The 23310-nt window shown below is 35.4% G+C and overlaps 1 protein-coding gene across 1 annotated transcript in view; it reads left to right on the forward strand.

Annotated features, from left to right (window-relative positions):
• Positions 1-23310, forward strand: part of LOC110823018 (MADS-box protein AGL42) — a 50195-nt gene that overhangs the window by 1012 nt on the left and 25873 nt on the right. The window lies entirely within an intron of this gene.

Raw genomic sequence — 23310 nt, forward strand, 5'->3', positions numbered from 1 at the left:
TGTTCGGTAATTTCTTAATTAAGATGGTTCCAGGTCATATGTATTATTGTACGATGATTTATTTTTTAGGTTTAATTTCTTATTAGTGGCTTTTATCTTATGATCTGAAAATATTTTCTAATACATCTAAAAAAAAAAAAGGGGAAAATAGTTTAAATTCTTTTGTAACTCTACATGTATCGGCATCAACTGAGTGAATTATTGTAGATTTGCTTTGTCCTTTAACCTTACCTATCTCCGACAGCTAATACGGTCTTCTTTTTCTTATCTACTCTATTTTTGGGTACTTGATTTATATACAAGCTTTTTTCATCATGCTTTTTGGCTCTTTTTCTCTCGTTTTCTTTTTTTGGCTTCTCTTCTTATTTTTCATTTATAGTAGTTATTTTCCAATAACCATCATGGCCACCTTGAGCTATATGGATTGTCAAAGCTTTGCTTCAGTGCCCTAGCTAGTACTCCTTCCGTGAGATCTCTATCTAGGGTTTGTAAAATATTTATGAAAAGTTAGATAGCAGCTTCAATCTCTTATTTTAGCCTACTAGCCATTATACTGAAATGTAACAGTTGTACCTTTGAAGAAAAAAAAAAACAAAAAGAAATTAATAGCTCTATCTAACAGACCATTTCAATTAAGAGTTTCTTAAGGATCGGTTTAGAACAAAGGAATAATGAAAATTCTAGTTATCTATAAATAAATAGGAGGATGAATTTATTTATAAATAAATTGTATGTTTCAAATAAAGGGTAGACTTTGAGGACATTTAGGAAAATACAAGTAAGAATGAAAAAGAATTCCAAACTTCTTGTCCCTCAAAAAACTTGATTACAATGGTTCTTTATTAAGCACCTTATATAAATCCTTAAGTTCAGTCACTAAAATATACCACTCTAATATGTTTGTTGTATGTACATATCTGTTATGTTTTATCTAGGTCAGGTTAAGATTTAATCCAACAGTTTGGTTTCTTGTTCTATTTAGTTCTCAAACTAGTGTTTCTGATCTGTTGCACCTTGTGTGTATCTATACACACGCTAACAAGACATTTACTCATTCACTCATGGTGTTGATTGTATGTTTGGCTAATAATCTTCAGTTTGATATAAAATCTTTGGACATTAATCCGAAGTTCTTTTCACTTCTGAATATTGATTTTTTAAGTAATTTGGTTAAAAAAATTAGTTCTGATGATTAATATTCTACTTTAAATTTACCTTGCTTTGATTTAGATTTATTCTATTTCAGTTTATTTCTTATATGTTAATTATTTAATGTATAAAAATTAATATTATTTATGTATTTGATGGATGATTAAATCAAATACATTTATATCATCAAGTTTTTATAGTAATATTTTGTATTTATACTTACTAAAGAAGAAGTTATAAAAATTTTAATTTAAATTAAATATGAAATGAAAATCTCATTTTTATTCAAATTCTTATTATACTTTTATATATTTTCACTATTATGTTATGAAATTGAAATTTGAACAATTGTATCTTTTTTTTTTTTTTTAATTGACAAATAAAACTTATTTTTAACATATTGCTATTGGCATGTGAATTACTTGGGTTCATTTCTGTCCAGGATATGTTTACTTCTCTACCTAGTTTGATTAATATTTCATTTTTGTCCAGCTAGTATCATATTAAAATCTATCATTTTTTGTTTTCTCTAGATGGTTTATAGGTTCATGTTCTACTCTATAAAATAGCTTATTGATTATAGTTCTTTGGAGGAAAATTTATTCTCCCCATATGTATTCCTTTTTCTCTTATCTCAGTAATACTTTTTTTTTTTTTCTATAAAAAAATATTATATAGAAATCTATTTATGTTTTCCTTCGGCTAAGAATTTTACCTTCTCTTTTCTTTTAGTTAGGATTCCTCTTGAAACCTCCACAATCTAAATATCTTCAAATATTCAGGCACTATGAACTAAAAAAGGTCAAAGAATAATTAGCATATTTCTTAGTAGAGATTTAATAATATTTCTCTATTTTTAAAAATATTTTTTAATAAAAAACCTCAAATATATTATAGTAGTATATCAAACAAAGATTATTAACATATAGAGAGATCTAAGTCCAAAAGACTCTTCACAAAAAGTCAAGCTCAAAAAAATGAATCAAAATTTATAAATTTAAGATTCGAAAAGAAAAAATCTTAACTCTAGTATAAAAAAAATAGAATAACATCTAATCAATTCTTGAAGAGACTAAGAACACCATTTAGGAAAAACTTGTCTAATCTTGAAACAAGAAGCCATAAGCAAGATGATAGTAAAAAATCCAATGATTAGTTACTTTATTTTGCTTAATGATAGCACTTGTCTTTCATGAGCCTGTTGTATAAGTTTTATCTTAGAGTTTGATCTTAAAGCTTAGATTCATCAAATTACAACCCTTTTTTGGTAGTACAAGTATTTATCAATTATTCAAGAAAATATATAGATCTATCAAAAACAACTAGTGTTTAAATTAATTTTTTTTTTAGATAATTAAATGATATTTTTGAACAAACCCTTTACTTAGTTCTCCACCTTTTCCAAGTGTAATTTTTATATTATATATGATCATGGCTAAGAGCATATCTATCAAAGTAGTTTTCTTTTTAATCAATCAAAATCCTTTCCCAAATTATTCTAGCTTCCTGAAATATAGCCATATAAGTAAAGAGTTCATTAATAAGAAAAAAAATGTGAGCAATGCTTGGATTATTAATAAAATAGAATTCTGGGTTACAAAAAATAAATCCATTAAAAGGATTTGGCATCACATCAGTATCAATGGAATATAATATTCTAATATTTTTTCTCAAAACATATTGATTTGTCCCATAAATGGGATATTTTAATATCTAATTTTCCTATTTGTATTAAAAGTTAGTAATATTTCTAATTTTATTAGTTTTAATATTTCTTAGTCTATTTTTACTTACTCGATATAAGTATCTTTATAATAGTCTAAAGCAAAATATCTTAAAACATAGACCAACTGCTAGTTAGCTCACAAGTCACCAACAGTAAAAAAGTAACACTGCCATCAATAGAACCAAAACTCACATGTTAGTAGAACCCTGAAGCCCCATGGTGAAACTCTGCCATAAAATATGCCACTTACTGCTGCAAGTTCTTCTACCTAGGACCTCTTTTGATCATGTACTTTTGCTCTGTCCTATCTCATAATAACTCCAATATACATCCCCCACCTTTAGTCAAATCGATTTCCTAAAGCTTGCTGCTGTCTAGCAAACAAAAGTTATTGTGTGAGCCTATCGAGCTCGTAGTCATGAGTAGGCTCGCTCAATCTAATATGTTTTGACTACCTTGAGCCCCCACTTTTGGGTTTGACCAAATCGATTTTTTTGACTGATTTTCACCTCAGATAAACTAGTTTGACATTTATTCAAGAAGAATTTCAGCTTTTAAGCTATTAAAAAGGTATGTAATTAGGTTAAAGAGCATTAAGGTAAAATATATTCTATATAATTAATGCTCTATTTCCTTTTCTATTCTATAAAACTTGCATATATCATGTTGTAATATTCACTAAAATATACATTCAACTATTCTTCACATGATATCAAAACTCTAGGTTAAGAACTCTATACTCTTTCACACCTTATTCAATCGTCATTATTGAAATAAAAAACCCTAAAAGGGGTCAGCTTTCATTGTTGGCTACCACAACCTTAATCGTTAGTCGCCATAGAACAATCATCTCAATCACAAATCGACCTTTATTGCCAGTCCTACCCACTAGAACCTCACGACCATGACAACCAGATGGAACCACTTAACTGCTAGTAGTTAGAACTGCACGCCTTCACCTGAATAGCCTTTCCCTAGCCAAAGCTACCATAACCACGTGGCCAATTTTCTCTGATGCGTGCTCAACCTCTTTGGCCACACACCACCAGCTGCGTACAAGCTGAGCTTCAACCCATCTTGCTGCGCACTCTGTCCAGGCTGCCAAGACCCTTGTCGCTGCTTTAGTGCTCAGTAGCTCTAGGTCCAGGGCACACAATTGTGCTATCTAATGGTAACATCCTTCCTATGCTCTTTTATTTGGCCTTATTTACCCGATAACTTTTAAAATATATAGGAGGTTGCATCCCAATATATAAGAACAAATTCCCACATGGGAAAATCCACCCAAAATAGTAGTAAATTTCAATCAATTCAGACTACTTATTAATTAACTAAGAAGAACTACTTGACTTGGTCTAATTAATTCGAATCACTCTCAAAGGAAAAGAAAAGATAAAGCACCTCTTAAACATTAGATCAAAATCAAGAGACCTCACATTTAATGTACAGGATGAGGAAGACTCAATGATCATGACATAAATTTGGAACTCTAGGACGTTAGTGATAAGTAAAACAATTATATTCTTATCTACAACCAAAAAAGTATGAGACAATTCTAAAGGTAAAGATGTAACTCAAATTTATGATTTAAATGTCAAAATATGGTCCATGAAGCAAGAAAACTTGTCATTCACTAGAAATTCTGACATGTGGAAAAGTCGGTGATGGGGATTAGATTAGTACTAGAGTCTTATGATGGATTACAGCACGGATGCTGCACGCCTCAAACAGTTTGTGAACAAAGATTGGGTCTACCTATTTTGGTAAGACTCAAGACACAGTTTGATCAAGTAATGGTTTACATCTTAGGCAATTAAATGAGATAAAATTCCTATTGTATTTGCAGAAGAGAGTAAGACTGTCACACTGATAACTCAACACTAGTCTCCAAAGGCAAGGAATCACACCTACAGACAAAGAAACTTAGCTAAATAGAAAATTATAGGTCAAGTGCTGACAATAAGGATAATTATTTGGTGTATTTTTTGTAAGAAGTCAGATTATACTAAAGATAAATGTTAAAAATTATATGACAAGTCCAATACTTCAAGGAAGGATTAGAGTTACGAGAACACTCCACAAAGGTCCCACATATTGGCCCATATGGCCTACCAGAAGGAGGAAGATAAAACTATTGATCTCAATGAATTCAAGATTGAGATAGAATGACTACAAAGTATATTAGAAGATCTTGAGAAACCCATTAGTACATGTCTTCTAAAATACTTAAGTATGCTTCTTTCTCGTACAATCTAACACCTCGGATAGACGATTAAAAAACTCATGGATTGTGGACTTAGAGGCCACTGATCATATGATTAATGTTTCCAAATAATTTTAAACTTATATTTTGTGCCCTAGTAATAGAAAATTGTCATGGTTGATGGTTTTCTAAACACCATTGCTGGAAAAGGGCAACATCAACTTAAGTCATATCCTGATTCTAGAAATAATGTTGCATGCCCTAGACTAGGTTTAAATTATGTGTCAGTACTAAATTATCACATAATTTGAATTATAAAATAACATTTTTTCTTCTCATTACGATTTTAGAATCAAAACGCGGAGAAGATGATTGGATATGCTGAAATAAGAAATTGATTATACTACTTGGATACACTTGGTTGATATCTCTCTACTATTTTTACTAACCCTACCCAAAAGGTTTAGCTCTACCATTAGAGAATCGAACATCCGTTCTTTTCCATTTTAAAAGTTATGCTTTCTCTAAAAATTATAATTATGGAATTTTATATTGTGAAATTTACTAGTTAGCTAAATAAAAGTATGTATAGTTTTCTAATAGTAATAAAGAATTATACTTTCCTTTTCTTTAATTCATAGTAATTTTTAGGGATCACTCCACATTTTCAATATTTTTTAGACTCAATGTGTAATTTATTGATAATTACAGTACTGTTACATGATTTTTCTTTCTCAACTTCAAAGTTAGCCGCATAGTACCTCAGTTTTACAAAATGATAAAAATCAAATTTGGAATCCACATGAAATGATTTCAAAACAATAACGTAAACGACTTTTTTGACCACGCAATCTCATCTTTTTTCCAACAAGAGGGGATTATTCATAAATCATCATGCATCAATGATCTAAACAAAACGAAGTAGCGAAACTAAGAATAGTCACTTTCTTACGACCACCAGAGCCTTTCTATTACATGGCCATGTTTCAAATAACATTGCAATAAAATTGTTCTTATTGCTACATATATTATTAACCGCTCACTCTCAAGTGCCTAAATTCAAATGTCCTCTAAAAGCCCTTTCAAATTCTATTCAAAAATAAGTGTCATAAATCATTTGGTCTCACTAATATTTAGGTGCATTGCCTATATTCATATTCATTCCTATATTCATATTCATTCACATCAATGGGAGAAACTTGATTTCAGAGCCTTGAAATATATGTTTGTGGGATACTTCTTTTCTCAAAGTGGGTATATGTGTTATCATCTATTTACACTAAAATTCTATATGCTACAGATGTCGCATTTATTGAACAATACTCATATTTTTCTCAACCTTATCTTAATAAGAATGTATATTGAAAGATAAGGATATCAAGTTCTTTACCTCGCTGCTCTTACCACATATTGGACCACCACCATAAGAGAACTCGTAGAAACCACCAAAGAATCCACCTACTAAAGAAACTAAACTTGACTAAGGTTCACTCAAGTATATACGAGAAGGAAGAATCTGAGTTCTAAGCCAAAGTGGGTTCAAGAATCCAACACAAATTTTGATGTATCCCTTAAAACCTACACAGTCTGGTAATGATGTATCCAGTGGAATTCGTAAAGTAACTAAAGCATGATTAAATGTCTCTTTTATCATTTCTCATAGTTTATATAATTTGATAAATATTAATAGTCTTACAAAAATTTTCATATAAATTTGAATACCGAGTCTATCCCTAATATTTTTTTTTGAGGTATTATCTTGTGAAAAATAAAAGAAGTACCATAAATATTAAAATATAACCAGTAGAGAAAAACCAGACAATAAAAGTGGTGGATTTGTCCAAAGAGAAGTATATGGGTTGTAAGTGAATGTTCACAATGAAATACAAGGTATATGAGACAATAAAGATATATATTTTTTTGAAATAAAAGAGAGAATATTATTATGCACAAAAGTATTAAGAGGGTACCACCCGAAAACACAAAATTACAAGTCGATTAGGTGGTCCATGATAGCCTCCAAAATCTTTCTAATCTAATATGTCATGACCAATCAAAATAGAACCAAAAGTATGAAACCATCTATCCTTAGTATTTACAATATTTGTTTCAATACCCTCAAAAGTCCTAATATTCTTTTCCCTCCAAACAAACCACATAATAGAAATCGGAATAAGGAATAATTTTTTTTTTCTTTTTACATAAACCAGCCCACGTTCACTACTCGTTACTAACACTACCCACTATGACCCACTTTATCCCTATAATCCCATACACGTACTCCCAAACTCTATAGACCATAAGACATTAAAGTAACAAGTAGTTGCATGATTCTTCTTCGACCTTGCACATGTAACACCTATTAACCATCATCATACCTCTTTTTCTCAACATATCAATGGTCAAGATTTTTTCTTTAACAACTTCCCAAATGAAAAAAACCATTTGAGGTGGTGCTTTTGACCTCTAAATGTGCTTAAATGGTGTTGTCTTGATGTTTTCCTCATTATTTTTTATAATAAATTTGTAGTAGGACTTCACCGAAAAACCTTTTTTCTTGTTTAATTTATAGATTCTTTTGTCTTTCACATTACCCACCTTAAAAATAGTAAGCCAATGAAGTAGATTATAGAATTCTTCCTCTTTTTTATCGTTTAAATTTCTTCTAACCTGTATACACTACCCACCCTCTCCTTCTCCCTTCTCAAATGCCTTTTCCACAATGATATCCCTCTCACTAGTAATTTCAAAGATCCTCGAAAATTTATCTTTCAATTTGAAGTCACCAGCCCACTTGTCCTTCCAGAACTTAGCTTAAGCTCCATTACCCAACTGTCAGCATAAACAATCATAAAAATTCTTGTTGTCAACGCTAATTTTCTTCCACAAACTAGAGCCATGACGTTTATATTTCCTTCTTCTTCCCCTATCCCTCTCCTAATCCATTTAGTCTCCACCACCCTCCTCCACAATTTCCCCTTCTCATTCATAAATCTCCAGAGCCATTTGCCATGTAAACTAGAATTTAATTTCGAAATAGATCTCAACCCCAAACCTCCTTTATTGACCGGTCTCTTCACCTCCTCCCACTTAACTAAGTGAAATTTACTATGCCCCTCCTCATCACCCTAAAAAAATCTGCATTGTATCCTCTCTAGTTTAGTGGTGATGTTGGCTAGAATAGTTAAGACGGAGAGGTAGTAGATTGGTAAATTTGTTAAGGTACTTTTGATCAATGTGAGTCTTTGCCCTTTAGAAAGAAAGTTTCACTTCCACCCTGCAAAGTCTCTTTTCAAACATATCCACAATGGGATCCCAAGTTTTGGTATCTTTAAATTTCGCCCCTAAAGGGAGCTAAAGATATTTAATGGGCAGCTCAGTAATCTTACAACCCAACACACTATCCAATTCCCTTTCATCCCTCCTATCTCCATTTTTAACCATTTTAATTTTGTCCAAGTTAATCCTCAAACCCGACACCATTGGGAAACAAATAAGAAAACACCTAAAGTGAAGTAAAGTGAAGGTCCAATTCATAAAATATTAATGCGTTGTCGACAAAGAATAAATGGGATATTCACCGCGAACTCCCCCCCACCGATAAATACTTAATCACATTTAATTCGGTTGCCCTCTTCATGAGTCTCCTAAATGCTTCCATCATCGTAACAAAAAAAAAGGGAGATAAGGGATCCCCTTGGCGAAGACCTCTAGAGGCTTTAAAAAAGAAGAGGGTCCTCTATTGACCATCACGATAAAAGAGGTGGTAGAAATACATGTCTTCATCCAATTCCTCCATCTATTCTCGAAGCCCATTCACTCCAACATATAAAGTACAAATCCCAACACACTATATCATAAGCTTTTTTCATATCAATTTTACAAATAATACCCTCTTTTTTCTGCCCCACCAAGTCATCAACCACTTTATTAGCAACCATGACCGCATCAAGAATTTGTCTTCCCTCAACAAAATCATTTTGTTTCTCGCCTATAACCTCCCCCATAACCTTAGACATTTTTTTAGTCAAAACCTTGGAGATCAATTTGTACAGGCTGCTCACAAGGCTCATTGGCCTAAAATCTTTAATATTCTTGGCGCCAGCAACTTTAGGTATGATAACCAAGAAAGTACAGTTTATGGAATGCACAAAGGCACTAGTTCTGTGAACTTCATTAAAAACAGCCATGATGTTATCCTTTATGACCTTCTAAAAATCTTGGTAAGACTTCATGTTGAAGCCATCGGGACCCAAGGCCATATCACCATGGCACCCTCCCAAACAGCCCCACACCTCCTCTTTTGAGAAAAGGCCTCCAAATTCGACCTACTGTCATCAGAGAGTTGTTTGAAAGGTAACTCATCCAACAATGGTCTTTCTCCTCCTCTTCTTCTGTATAAAGATTCTGGAAGTACAAGAGCGCATTCTCCCTTAGGTTATCACTCCCTTTCACCACCTCCCCCTTAAATACCATCTCGTCCACATAATTATTTTTTCTTCGAAAATTAGCCAAACTATGCAATACGTAGTAAGTATTTCTATCACCCTCATTTAACCATTTTTTCCTAGCCTTTTGCCTCCAAGAGATAGCTTCTAGATTCATATTGGCAGCAATTTCTTTCTTCAAGACAACCCTTCTCTCCCTATCCCCCCTTCCCCAACAGACCCTCCATCTCTCTACTATCCATCTTGGTAAGCTCCCTCAAATTTTTATCAATCAACCTTTCTATCCTTCCTTCCTCCTCCCTAGCCCACTTTTTAATTTTATTTTTTAGTGCCTTTAATTTTGAAGCAAACACAAAGCTGGTCGTGCCCCTAACAAAGCTCAAACGCCACTCCTTTTTAACTAGTTGCTTGAAACCCATCACCCTTAGCCATTTATTATCCAACTGGAAGGGACATGGGCCCTAAATGATGTTATTCGAGTCAATCTAAATGAGAAAATGGTCCAAAATGGGCCTATGCAAAATTTTTTGGCTTAGACCTGCAAGCTGCTTGAGCAACATGTTCGAAATTAAAAATTGGTCTATTCTTGACTTTGCCGGGTTGTCTCTCGTATCTGACCATGTCCAATTTCCTCCCACAAGAGGAATGTCCACTAGCTCCAATTTATCCACCCATTCCCTAAACTCCTCTACCTCCCCAACACCGGTCTACCCACCCAACCTCTCCCTCATATTCAAAATCATATTAAAATTGCCCCCAACCATCCACCTCTCCCCCCCACTTCATCTTATATGACAGTAATTCAGCCCATAAATATTCCTTCTCCTCCCTAGATCCCTTGCAGTAGACGTTGGTAAATGCCCACCGAACCCCCCCTTCACACAATTCAAACTGGTAAGATACCGTACCCTCCCAATCTCCACCTTCCAACATTTTATTTTTTCTTCATCCCACATCAACAGAATGCCCCCTGCCACCCCACTAGTCGGTAAGTGAACCCAATCAACTCTACTATCATTCCACAAACTATTAACTACCATCTAACTTATCCTTTCCATTTTGGTTTCTTGCAAATACATTATCCTAAGTCTCCATCTTTTAATATAACCTCTGGTAACTCCCTTTTTTTTTGTCATTCACCCCCCTCACATTCCATGAAAATAATTCAACAGCCGAAAACCCCTCTCCCTTCCTGTTACTCTTTTTTCGGTCATAATTCACTGACCACTGTAACCTTTAAACTCCCAACTTTTCCCGTCCCCTTGTCTTTTTTTAAACTTTCTTTTCTCTCTTTTTTCCCCCCTTCCACTTGATAACGAGACTCAATCTTCTCAAGCAGATTAAGAATTTTGGATTCTATCCCAAGAAAAGAAACACCCAACATCTTACTAACCTTTAGAAAATTCATTTGGACCCAGTCATAATAGAATTTCTTTCTGCCGAACTCCTCTATCAGAAACAATGATCCAAGAAGAAAGAGATTGTTGCGTTGGATAAGAGATACCTCTAATACCTCTATGCTCGTTTCCTCCATCACCATGATCCCGTATAACATCGAATTTTCTTTAACAGAATCCTTCGCTCTAATCTCCGTCACTCTCATCTCCTTTTCCTCTCCAACTTCCCCATCTGTAGAGAAGCCCAAAGATAGTGCCTCATCTTTTTCGTCTCTGTCTACCATTATCTCATCAACCTCCTCACTGACACCTTCCGTCTTGGTTCTTTCTGCATCAACCTCCACAGAAACCCTAGTATGATGCCCAACTTTGACTCTCTCACTTTCGGGAGGAACACTAGACACCCCATTATTGGAATTTAATTATAAAGAATCGAGCAAAACCCGCTTGGGCCTCTAAACTTTTACCCGTTTACGAATCGAACCATAACTCGATCCAGGTTGATCAACCCACTTCCCTTTTTCAGCCCACATAAGTTTTCTTTCTCCAACCCATCCGAGTCTCTTGTCTTTCCTTGCCCACTCTTTCTGAGTCCAATTTTTTTTTCCTGCTCTACCTCCCTCACGTGACTACCATTAAAGACGAATTCAAAATTTGAAATACCCTGACCCTTCATGACTCGATCCAGCTGAGTCTCCTTCTCCACCCGACCATCATCTATCACTGGTTTTGTTAGGGTTTCAGCAAAAAAACAACCATTCCTCATAACAGATCGAAAACCTAACTCTAATTTACATCCCGAACATTTTACAAAAAAAGTCGTCATTTCTCCTTGTTTAAGAGCAGATTCCAACCTCTTGCCTCTCTTCGACACCCCATCTAGAGGACTTAATTTTACTCCTATCACCTCTTGAAATGCCTCCATCATCTTTCACTATCCCTCAGCTTTCTCACCTTATGGGAGGAATAATCTGTTGATTCTCCCTCTTGGCCCTTCCTTCCCATATGAGAGCACGAGAAATTTTCCATTTCTGTTTCCACTCAATGCCATCCACAAGGTTCTCCAACTACTACTTCGATATTTACCCCAAATGATCTCCCCTTTTTCCCATCTAAATTCCTTAAAGCATTTTAATAGCCATTCGATATCCCCCTTCTAATAAAATATCGATTTATGAAAACCCTTTCCATTTTTGTAAACCCTTACTCCCCTCCCCTCCACCGCCACTTTGAAGGATTTTTGCTCAATAACCAGGAATTTTCTTAAGCCCATGAACATGGCTGACGCGGCATACCCGTCGCCAAAGACGATAAACCCTCACGCGTAAAAACCCAAGCAAGACTTTTTCTCTCTAGACTTTAATATCAACATATCTTATCCAAGTAGAAAGGCTCCAAATCTAAAGATATATAAGTAAGACTGGTGGCAAAAGACTATATTCAAATCTGCAGGATAGATTATCGAGAGACATTCATACTGGCAAAAGACTATATTCAAATCTGCAGGATAGATTATCGAGAGACATTCATACTGGTAGCTAAGATAAACATAGTGCAGATCTTGTTGTCCTTAACTATTTATTTGATTAGCAATTGCAGTAACTCGATAAGAAGAATACATTTTTATATGGAGATCTGCAAGAAGAAATTGATGTGGAGAACCAACCTTTGACATAAAGGCAAGGCCATATACAGTTTGGGAACTAAAGATAGCAATTTATAGACTCAAGCAATAATCAAAAGTGTGATTTGGTAGATTTACAAGGGTGATGACAAGCTTGTGAACAAGCAAGCTCAAGGAGATCACACTTTAATTATCAAGTATTCCGAGACAAGGGGAGTTATCACCTTCTTTGTATATGTCGATGACATTATTTTGACAGAGGATGATGAGACCGAGAGATTAATGCTTAACTAATGTCTACTTAGAGAATTCAAAATTAATGAGCTAAGTAAGTTGAAGTATTTTTTGAGAATTGAAACATTTGCTCAAAATTAGGGGTCTTCATCTCCCAATAGAAATATATTCATGACTTATTAAATGATATAGATAAACTAGCATGTAAGCTAGTTAATATTTCTTTTAACTCCGATCATACTGGGACTGACAGAAGATGATACATCAATAGATAAGGTGTATATGAGATGAGTTAGAAGACTAATATACCTGTCACATATAAGACTCAATATAAACTTGTAGTAAGTGTTATAAGTCAGATCATGCATAACCCTAGAGAAGTACACTTACAAGTAGCATACAAATTGCTGCATTACTTAAAATGTTTACATGGAAAATATATCATGTTAAAAAAGAATGATAAGTTACTTTTAAAGTCTATAAAGATAGAGAGGGTTATTGGTTTATAGAAGATTTACCCCGAGTTACTGTACTTTTCTTGAGGTTAACCTAGTTACATGAAAGAGTAAGAAGCAAAGAGTAGTTGCAAGGTCGAGTGTAAAATTAGAATTCCAAGCAATGACTCAAGGTGTATGTGAATTACTATAGTTAAAAAAAATTTTAAAAGATTTGAAAATTGAGTGGGATACCACTATAAGCCTATACTATAATAATCAATTAGCCATAAGTATTGCTGATAATTCGGTGCAATATAACAAAAGTATATATGTCAAAATTGATAGATTTTCATCAAAGAAAAGCTAGATTATGACTTAATATTTATCATATACATGCTAATTAGCTCATAACTTGCAGATCTATTAAGTAAAAGCATGAATAATCCAACCAATTTCCTCTCTCTTTCTCTCTATACGCTCTCTCCATTCCTTGCTTATTCTTTTTCCTTTTCCTTCTCTCCACTCCACCCAATATAAAACATTCTTCCTTGAGTAAACTCCTTTTCAAGGGTCGGCCAGTGAAGCTTCGGTTTTCCACAATGTCATCGACCTCCAACAAATGATTTTTTTTATCGACCGAAAATCTTTCGATGTGGCGTGTGACGAGAAGAATCACGATGGCTTAAGAGTAAGTGAAAATGGGAGGGGCTCCCGTACCTCAATATCTCTGAACAAAACTGAGGTCAAATGGCTGGTGGATGCGCTTAGTGATTTTTATTGGCTCAAAGGGGGAGCTACATGGGGAAAGAAGTTTCTTAGTGATGTCCGTCATTTCTACATTGTTCTTTTCTGAAATAGACGAGGTCACGCCCTGGTACTGTCTGAAGAAAATGGAAAATCTGTGAAATGTGTTTTTATCCCAGAAGGGTTTCAAGCGGGAGGCCGGTGGCGCATGATTAAAGCCATCTTCAATCAAATAGGGGATCCTCTGGTGAACCCATTTGAGAAAGCCAAACATGCTAGACCTATGTTCTTTTCTGGTCTTAACCAAGAGTTAGGCAATCTTCCCTCATATTCGTTGTCCTTTAATTGCTCACAATGCAAATATGGCGTCCGTGTGATGTTCGACTCAGTTAGAGGGAGGTAATTTGCTAATGCCCTAAAATCGGGTATTGTTCTCAGACTTGGGGTTGAGAAGAAGGGATCCGACCAAACCAATTCAAAACTTAAAAAGCAGAAAAAAAATTATTTTCCTATTTTAGGCAGGGGAATACTTGGGCCAGTTCCTTCTAAACCCATTGCTAAAAAACTCAAGATTTTTCGAGAGGAAAAGGGTAAATGAGTCGATCATGTGCGATGTAGCAAAGAAGCCTACATGATTCTTAGGACCAAATCAAGAGTTCAAAAGTTGGCCCAAGGGTGGCCACCTGACCCATATTAAAAATTCTAATAAGCTAATTGTCTCTGTACCCGAAAATTATCCAAAGAAATTAACGCAAGAACCACTTCGGGTTCAAAGTGGAATTAACAATATAGCAGTGTTGTGCTCTGAAATAGGTACGTTGATTCTTCCCCTCTTCGTGAAATCTCTCTCTCATTGTAATTCTTTAATGAAGCTACTTAGGTGTCCCTGGAGAGCACCCAACTTATTGTGTCGCTTCCCCCCCTTTTGAGCCTGAATCACTAGCTTTAGCACTCAACGAGGACATGATGGTTCCCCCTTTGCCGTCTTCAAAGGAGTTGGTACTGGCAATTCCAAGTTCACATATGCTTGCCGAATGGAAAGATTCCAAGTTGTACTCCTCGTGGGTACTACAAAATATCAAGGGTATAAGCCAGTTGCTGGGTATCACCTATTATGGTTTTGATGATAGGGCCTTAGCATTGTTTGCCGAACTGGAAGAGAGAAACTGCAAGAATATTGATGTTAGCTGTCAGTGCAATAAAGGAAAGAAAAGACAACATGAAATGGGGTCAAGAGAATTGAAGTGCCTTTAATGCTCCATCAATTATAATAGTAAGGTGAAAAATACAGAAGGGAGTTCTTCTGGGGCTATATCAGAGTCTAAATAAGTGAGGAAATCGTTTCATGGAATGTTACGGGCATCAACGATCCGATTAAATGAAACATCATTAGGAGTTGCCTGTCCAGATAGAAACCATATATTGTTTATCTCCAATAAACAAAGAGTCTTAATGTCAATGATCTCATTATCAATAGTATATGGAATGTGAACTCTGTTAGGTGGGCTTCTTGCCCAGCTAAAGGCAATGAAGGGTGGGATATTGGTTTTGTGGAATACAGACCTAGTGGACTGGATTGATCTGTTATCGGGTGAAATTTTTATCTCTTGCCTCTTCAACAGCACAACTACTGACACTAAGTGGTTTTCTTCTGGTGTGTATTGCAGAGGTAACAATTCTGAGCGGACTATTTTCTAGGAAGAAATTTCTATTTGAATGCATATGTGGGGTAATAAGAGTGTTATCGGTGATGACATCAATATGGTTCTCAAAAGATGGGAGAAGAGTAGTAATCATTTTTTCGTTTCTGAAGCTCATGATTTCCAGACCTTTATTGATAATTTTAGTCTGGTTGATCTCCCTTTAAAAGGTGGAAAATGGACTTGGCGTAATGACAGAGAACCCCTTATTCAAGAATTGATAGATTCCTTATTAGCCAAGATCTTCTTTCTTCACCGAGTCTCATTCAAAAGGTACTTTCTTGACCTCTCTCTGATCATTTCCTATCTGCCTCGATCTTGGTGGTATCAAATGGGGTCTTGCTCCTTTTAGGATCGATAATAAATGGTTTAAGTCTGAAAATTTCAAGTCTATGGTTAACAATGAGTGGAAAAACACTGTCTGTAGTGGGACTCCCAGTTTCCAACTTGTTTTCAAACTCAAATCTTAAAAAAAAAAATTAAATCTTAGGCTAAAGTTGTGGAGAAGGTTGAGGAGAATCCAGTTAATAACCTCATGGATGAACTAGATTTTTTAGAAAAGATTGAGGCAGATTTGGGCTTATCCCTTCTTGATAGAGGTAGAAAGAACAACATTAAATTGGAATTAGCTTCCAAACTCAGTGAAAGCTATTTTCTGGAAATAAAAAGCGAGGGAGACATAGATTAAAGAAGGTGACAAAAATCAAAAAATATTTTCACTGCCTTGCCAACTATTGCAGAAGCTTAAACTATTTGGATGAACTTTTCATTGGTAATTCAGAATTGAATGTAATACAGAAATTAGGGACAAGGTGCGTTTACATTTTTAGAATATGTTCATTGAAGAGACTCATTAGGGACCAAAGTTAGATGACCTCTATTTTGACAAATTACAAAACTCGGCCAGTGCTATCCTAAAATCTGAGTTTACTGAAGAGGAGGAGGTATTTGATTGCCTTAAAAATTGTGAAGGTGACAAAGCTCCAGGCCCTGATGGGTTTAATATGAAATTTCTCCAAGTGTTTTGGGGTATTGTTAAAAATGATATCATGGATTTTTTCAATGATTTTCATAAAAATGCTTCATTTGTCAAATCTATTAATTCCACCTTTATGATTCTGATCCCAAAGAAGAAAAATTCTTCTAATATTGAGGACTTTATCCGATTAGTTTGGTTGGGTGTATCTATAAACTCCTCTCTAATGTGCTGGCGAACAGGTTGGCTAAAATTATCGGCTCGATCATTGGAAAAAATCAACAAGCTTTTGTTTGTGGCTGTTAAATTACTGATGTTGTTCTTATAACTAATGAAGTAGTTGATGATGTCATTAGAAATAAGAAAAAGTGGTGTTCTGTGTAAGCTTGACATAGAAAAAGCGTTTGATCATGTTTATTGGGATTTCATTGATTATATTCTGGATAGATTAGGCTTCGATATCAAATAGAGAAGTTGGATCAAGGTTTGTATCACATCCACTTGTTTCGCTGTTATGATTAATGGTGGCCCTTCAAAATTCTTCAGGGCCACTAGGGGCCTAAGGCAAGGTGATTCCCTCTCTCCTTTATTATTCATCATTATCATGGAAGCCCTTAATAAACTTGTCTTACAAGCTCGCTCCTTAGGGCTACTTAAGGGTGTTTTGGTGGGCAGAAGTCATCAAATGGAATTTTCTCACTTATTTTTTGCGGATGATACTCTATTTTTTTGTCAGGATAATACAAGCAATATTTTGCACCTTAGATGCATTCTACTATGTTTCCAGGCAGTTTTCAGACTCAAAATTAATATGACCAAATCTGAATTGATTATGTTGGGGGAAAAATCTATCTCCGACGAATCTCTTGCCAGTGTTCTTGGATGCAAAGCTGCCCGCCTCCCCATTAAATATTTGGGTGTCCCTCTCAGTGCCAAACACAAGGATAGTATCTCTATGGAGCCAGTTATTAACACTGTCCAAAGCAGGTTGGCTTGTTGGAAAAATAAATACTTATCTAAAGGTGGTAGGATGACCCTAATCAAAAGTACATTGTTTAACCTTCCTATCAACTACCTTTCAGTTCTCTTCATCCCCAAAAACGTGGCTAAGCGTTTTAAATCCATCCAATGTCGCCTTTTTTTTTTGTTGGGGAGGTGGGGGTGGATGACGATTTGAATAAAAAATTTCACTTGGTTAATTAGGATCAGTTGAAAAAACCGGTTAGAGTTGGTGGCCTTGGGTTTAAATCCATTATTAGTCTAAACAATGTTTTACATGGTAAATGGTTTTGGAGGTTTCGAAATGAGGATAACATACTTTGGAAGAAAATTATTGTTAGTAAGTGGTTTGACAGTGAGTAATTGCACTTTGGTGGATAAGAGCACCTTCAGTTGTAGTCTTTGGAAGAGCATTTAGAATTCAAGAAATCTTGTGTTTAATAATTCCATATGGATGATTGGCAAAGGTGATAAGATTCGGTTCTAGCAGGATGCTTGGTACGGCCAAACGAGCTTTCAGTTCCAGTTTTTTAACATTTTTGCCATCACTAGAGATAAATCTATGCTGATTGAAAAAGTCTATGAGGCCTCTACTTCTCTGTCATGGAATGTAGTTTTTGTTAGGAATTTAAACGACTGGGAAGTGGTGGAATATGAAAATCTGCTTTCTCTCTTGGCTACTGCAAAAATTGGGTCTGGACATGATAAATTAAGGTGGAATCTTTCCAAGAATGGCTCTTTCTCTGTTAAGTCCCTATATAGTCTTTTTGGCGGACATCAATGTTTCTCCTACTGCCTTCCCTCATAAAATTATTTGGAATTCTCTCGCTCCACCCAAGATTTCTGTCTTTGCTTGGGAAGCTATAGTGGGTGCCATTCTTACACTTGATAACTTTGAAGAAAACAAGGAGAAAAGTTTGTGTGACGAGGAAAAATCCTCTAATTTTCTTCACCTTCCATGGGTACAAATGAGCCAAATGTATAGGCCTTTGGCCAAGACAAAAGCAGTTAAAAGATGCTTACAAAAGATTAAAAAATTAGTGGAGAGAGCTCCCAACTGTCCTAACAATACCAGCTGTCCCTATACATGTATATATACATTCTTACATATGAACATTCTACACTCCCCCTCAATTTAGGTTACATAAATGTTAGTAACCCTAGATTGGATACAAGATTATTGAACTCCCTTTTTGGTAGTGCCTTGGTGAGTATGTTAGCTGTTTGTTGACTAGTCAGGATGTATAGGAGTGATACATTTGGACTTTTAACTTTTTCTTTGATGAAGTGACGACCAATCTTAACATGTTTAGTTCTGTCATGGTGCACAAGATTCTTGGCCATTCTAATAGTTGATTGATTGTCACACCAAATCCTCATTGCAATAGAAGCAGAAAATCTTAGTTATAGTAGAATCTTTTTAAGCCAGACTCCCTCACATATTCCATATGTAAGTGATCGTAATTCAGCTTCAGCGCTGCTTCTTAATACAATAGATTGCTTCTTGTTACGTCAAGTGACTAAATTACCCCAAACATAAGAGTAGTAACTAGATATGGATCTTCTATCTGTCACAGATTCAGCCTAATCAGCATCAATATAGATCTCAATATCTCTGACCATATTCTTCTGAAAGAATAATCCTTGTTCAGGTGTCATATTTAGATACCTCAGAATACGATAAACGCACACATGTGTTCTTAAGTAGGTTGAGACATGAACTGAGGTATAGTACTAATAGCGAAGCAGATGTCAGGTCTTGTATGAGCCAAGTAGATAACTTTGCCTACAAGCCTTTGATACCTTTCTTTATCAACAGGTTTACTGTCACTTTTGGAACCAAGTTTGGTGTTTGTTTCTATAGGGTCTCAGTAGGTTTACAACCAGGCATACTTGTTTCATTCAGGAGATCTAAGATGTACTTCTGTTGAGATATAGAAATTTTTTTCTTAGATTTGACAATTTCCAATTCAAGGAAATACTTTAGCAACCCAAGATCTTTGATTTCAAATTCTCTAGGTAGAAAGTCTTTCAGTTTCTGAATTTCTTCACTGTGATCACCTGTAAGAATAATATCATTCACATAAATAATTAATATAGCTCTTTTCCCTGTGATATAATGTTTGAAAAATAGGGTATGATCGGATTGACATTGCTGATATCCCATATATTTTATGCCCTGGTGAATATGTCAAACCAAGCTCTTGGAGACTGTTTGAGACCATACAGTGCCTTCTTTAATTTGTATACCTTTTAAGGATTTATTTTAAGTTTAGGTGAGACTTTCATGTACACTTCTTCCCCTAGGTCACCATTAAGGAAAACATTTTTTACATTAAATTGACAGAGAGGCCAATCAAGATTAGATGCTAAAGAGAATAATACCCGAATTGTGTTGTGCTTGGCAACATGAACAAATGTCTCTTGGTAGTTGATGTCATATGATTGGGTAAACCCTTTAACAATAAGTCGAGCTTTGTAGAACCTTACACTACCATCAGGGTTGTATTTGGTGGTGAAGATCCACTTGCATCCAACAGAAGCATTCCCTGAAAGTAGATCAGATAATTCCCATGTTTCATTTTTCTCAAGGGCTAAAATTTCTTCTTGGATAGCAACATTCCATTCAGGAATCTTGAGAGCTTCATGAACTGTTCTTGGTTTAGGAGGGATGTTATCAAACTTGCTCACAAGTGTATGATACTTCGAAGACAGCTTGTCATAAGAGACATAATCCTGTATGGGATGCATAGTAAAGAACGAATACCCTTTCGTAATGCAATAAGTAAATCAATATCATCAGCAGAGTCAGAAATCTCATTACCTGTGTTATTCTAGGTGCTTAGTCCAGGAGTTGAGCCATGGCAGAGTGTAAATGGTTCAGGTATTTTATCTTTACCTTGAGTTTTGTTCCTCTTTGTATAGACACGTAACTCACTAACTGTAGGTAATGTGTTATCAATCTCTGTGATAGGTTCAGGTTCTTTGGTAGTTTCAAGGACAAGATCTTTTTATGAAGTTGTCAATGGAGTCTATAGTGGAGGAATATTCATATCCCACAATTGACATTCCTAAGTTCTAGATGTCTCTCCCTGAATATCAAGAGTAGGATAAAAGGGTTGGTTCTCAAAGAAGTTAACATTCATAGTGTTATAGAACCAGTAGATTACTTGACAAAAATATTTATAACCTTATTGAGAATTGGAATACTCGACAAAAACACATTTGAGAGTTCTAGGATCGAGTTTTCTTCTGAGGTGACTGTGAATGTGAACATAGGCAGAACAACCAAAGACTTTAAATGGAATTATGTAAAGGATGTGCGATGTTGGGAAGGTTTGAAGTAGTGAATCATAAGGTGTTTTAAACTTAAGGATATGGGAGGACATTCTGTTAATTAGGTATGTGGCTATGAGGATGGCCTCTCCCCAAGGTATTTAAGGACATTTGTGGTAAACATGAATGAGCGGGATACTTCAAATATGTGCCTATTTTTCCTTTCGGCCACACCATTTTGTTGAGGGGTGTAGGGACAAGAACTTTGATGGACAATATCTTGGCAAGAAAGGAATTTGCCTAGGTTGGATGCAAAATATTCACATGCATTATCTGTTTTCAATTTTTCTTTGACATTGGGTTTGAATCATAGTGTTGAATTTTTGAAAGATTTCACCAACCTCAGATTTTTCTATCATCAGATAGATTCAGATTATTCTAGTGTAATTATTAATAAAGGAGACAAACTATTTCGTGCTAGTAATATTTTTTACCCATGCGGGTCCCCAGACATCACTATGAATAAATACAAAGGGTTTTGAGGGTTTGTAAGCAATACAGGAATATGAATTGCGAGTATGTTTAGAGAATTAACATACTTCATATTGAAATGAACTTGGATTTTTATTTCTAAACAAAGAAAAAAGAGTTGTTTTAAGTTCATATAGTTTGGATGTCCTAATCTATAATTCCATAACATAATAGATTCGTCAATATTAGAATATCCTACAGATACTGAGTTAGCACATACTGCACTTGAAGTTTGTCTATTAGAAGGTGGGATTTTTATTGATCGAAGATAAAGTTCTAAGTCCTTCTTAGCACTGCCAATCATCGTTCCCGTGGTTTAGTCCTGAAAAACACAAGAATCATTGTCAAATTTAACAATATAGTTCAAGTCGTTACATAATTTGCTTACAGATAGCAGATTGTAGTCTAGATTAGGCACATAAAGAACAGACTGCAATATCAAACTTGGTGATATAGTGGTTGAGCCAACTCTTGCAACTCTAGAACTTGTTCTATCAGCAATTCTGATGGATGAGATTTCCTTACATTCATTGTACCGATGAAGGAGTGTAATGTCTCCAGTCATATGATCATATGCTCCTGAATCAATAATCCACATTTACTTTTTTACAGAGTTAGTAGATAAACTGAGTAAGCAATTACCTCTTTGAGCAACAGAAGCATTACCAAGAATACCCTTATGAGAAAACATTTGCATGAGGGCCTTTAATTGAGTTGGACTGAAGGAAGAGCTCTCGATAGTACTAGCTCCAGGAGATAATTCTTCTGAAATTACCATGTTGCTCTAAGTGTCATTTTTATAATTTTTGCTATCTGCTGGCTTTCCATGTAATTTCTAGCATTTATGACCCAGTTTTTTTGTAATAATCGCACCAGGGTCTCCCTTTCTTTCCTCCAGCTTCAGAAGTACGCCTGACGAAAACAGAGGCGTGCTCGTGATTTAGGGCACCAGGCTCAATTCACTGAGCAGCAGCTTCCTCTGAGCAGCAAGGGCAGAAGTTGTGTCCGTCGGGTTCATGCCAGAATAAAAATCATCCAACATGATCTTCTTTCTGCTCTCTTCTCGATGGACTTCAAAGAAAGCTTCTCTGAGATTCGGCAGCGGCTTTGTACCCAGAACGCAACCACGAACCTCATCCAAGTTTTTGTTGAGTCCCATCAAAAATTTAAAAACCTTTTTTCGTTCAGTGTGAGTTTTGAAGAGTTTCGAGTCTTCGAGACAATTCCACGGGTGTTCCTCGAAGATGTCGAGTTGCTGCTAGTGTCGAGAGAGTGATTGTAGTATTGTGTTACAGTGACCTTCCCCTGTTGCAGGTCGTACAGCTGAGTCTCGATTTCGAAGGTGGCAGAGGTATTGTTTCGGCTAGAGTAAAACTCGCGTGCGGCCACCCAGATGTCGTGTTCGGTTTCATACAACAAAATTTTTTCTCCAATTTCTGTTGTCATTGAGTTGACTAATCAAGACATTACTAGATTTTTTTCAACCTTCCATGAACAAGCACTTAGATCATCTGCTGGTGGTTGAACAGTTTCTCCCGTAAGGTATTCATCCCTACTCTTCCTTCAGATGAACATGAGAACGGATGAAGACCATTGGAGATAATTACTCCCATTCAGCCTGTATCCAGTGATAAATGAAGGTGTCTGGTCAATGTCAGAATGGTTGATAGGTATTCGATTGAAGGAACCTGAGACATGATCAATGTGAGAGGAGTTTTGCTCATCCATGGCTATTTCGGCTTGAGTTGGATGATGAAAGATTTTGGATCAGAGTTGCGGCTCTGATACCATGAAAAAACAAGGAGAAAAGTTTGTGTGACAAGGAAAAATCCTCTAATTTTCTTCACCTTCCATGGGTACAAATGA

This window comes from Carica papaya, chromosome 9, assembly GCF_054855325.1.
Source record: "Carica papaya isolate Zhongbai chromosome 9, ASM5485532v1, whole genome shotgun sequence".
Lineage (NCBI taxonomy): Eukaryota > Viridiplantae > Streptophyta > Magnoliopsida > Brassicales > Caricaceae > Carica > Carica papaya.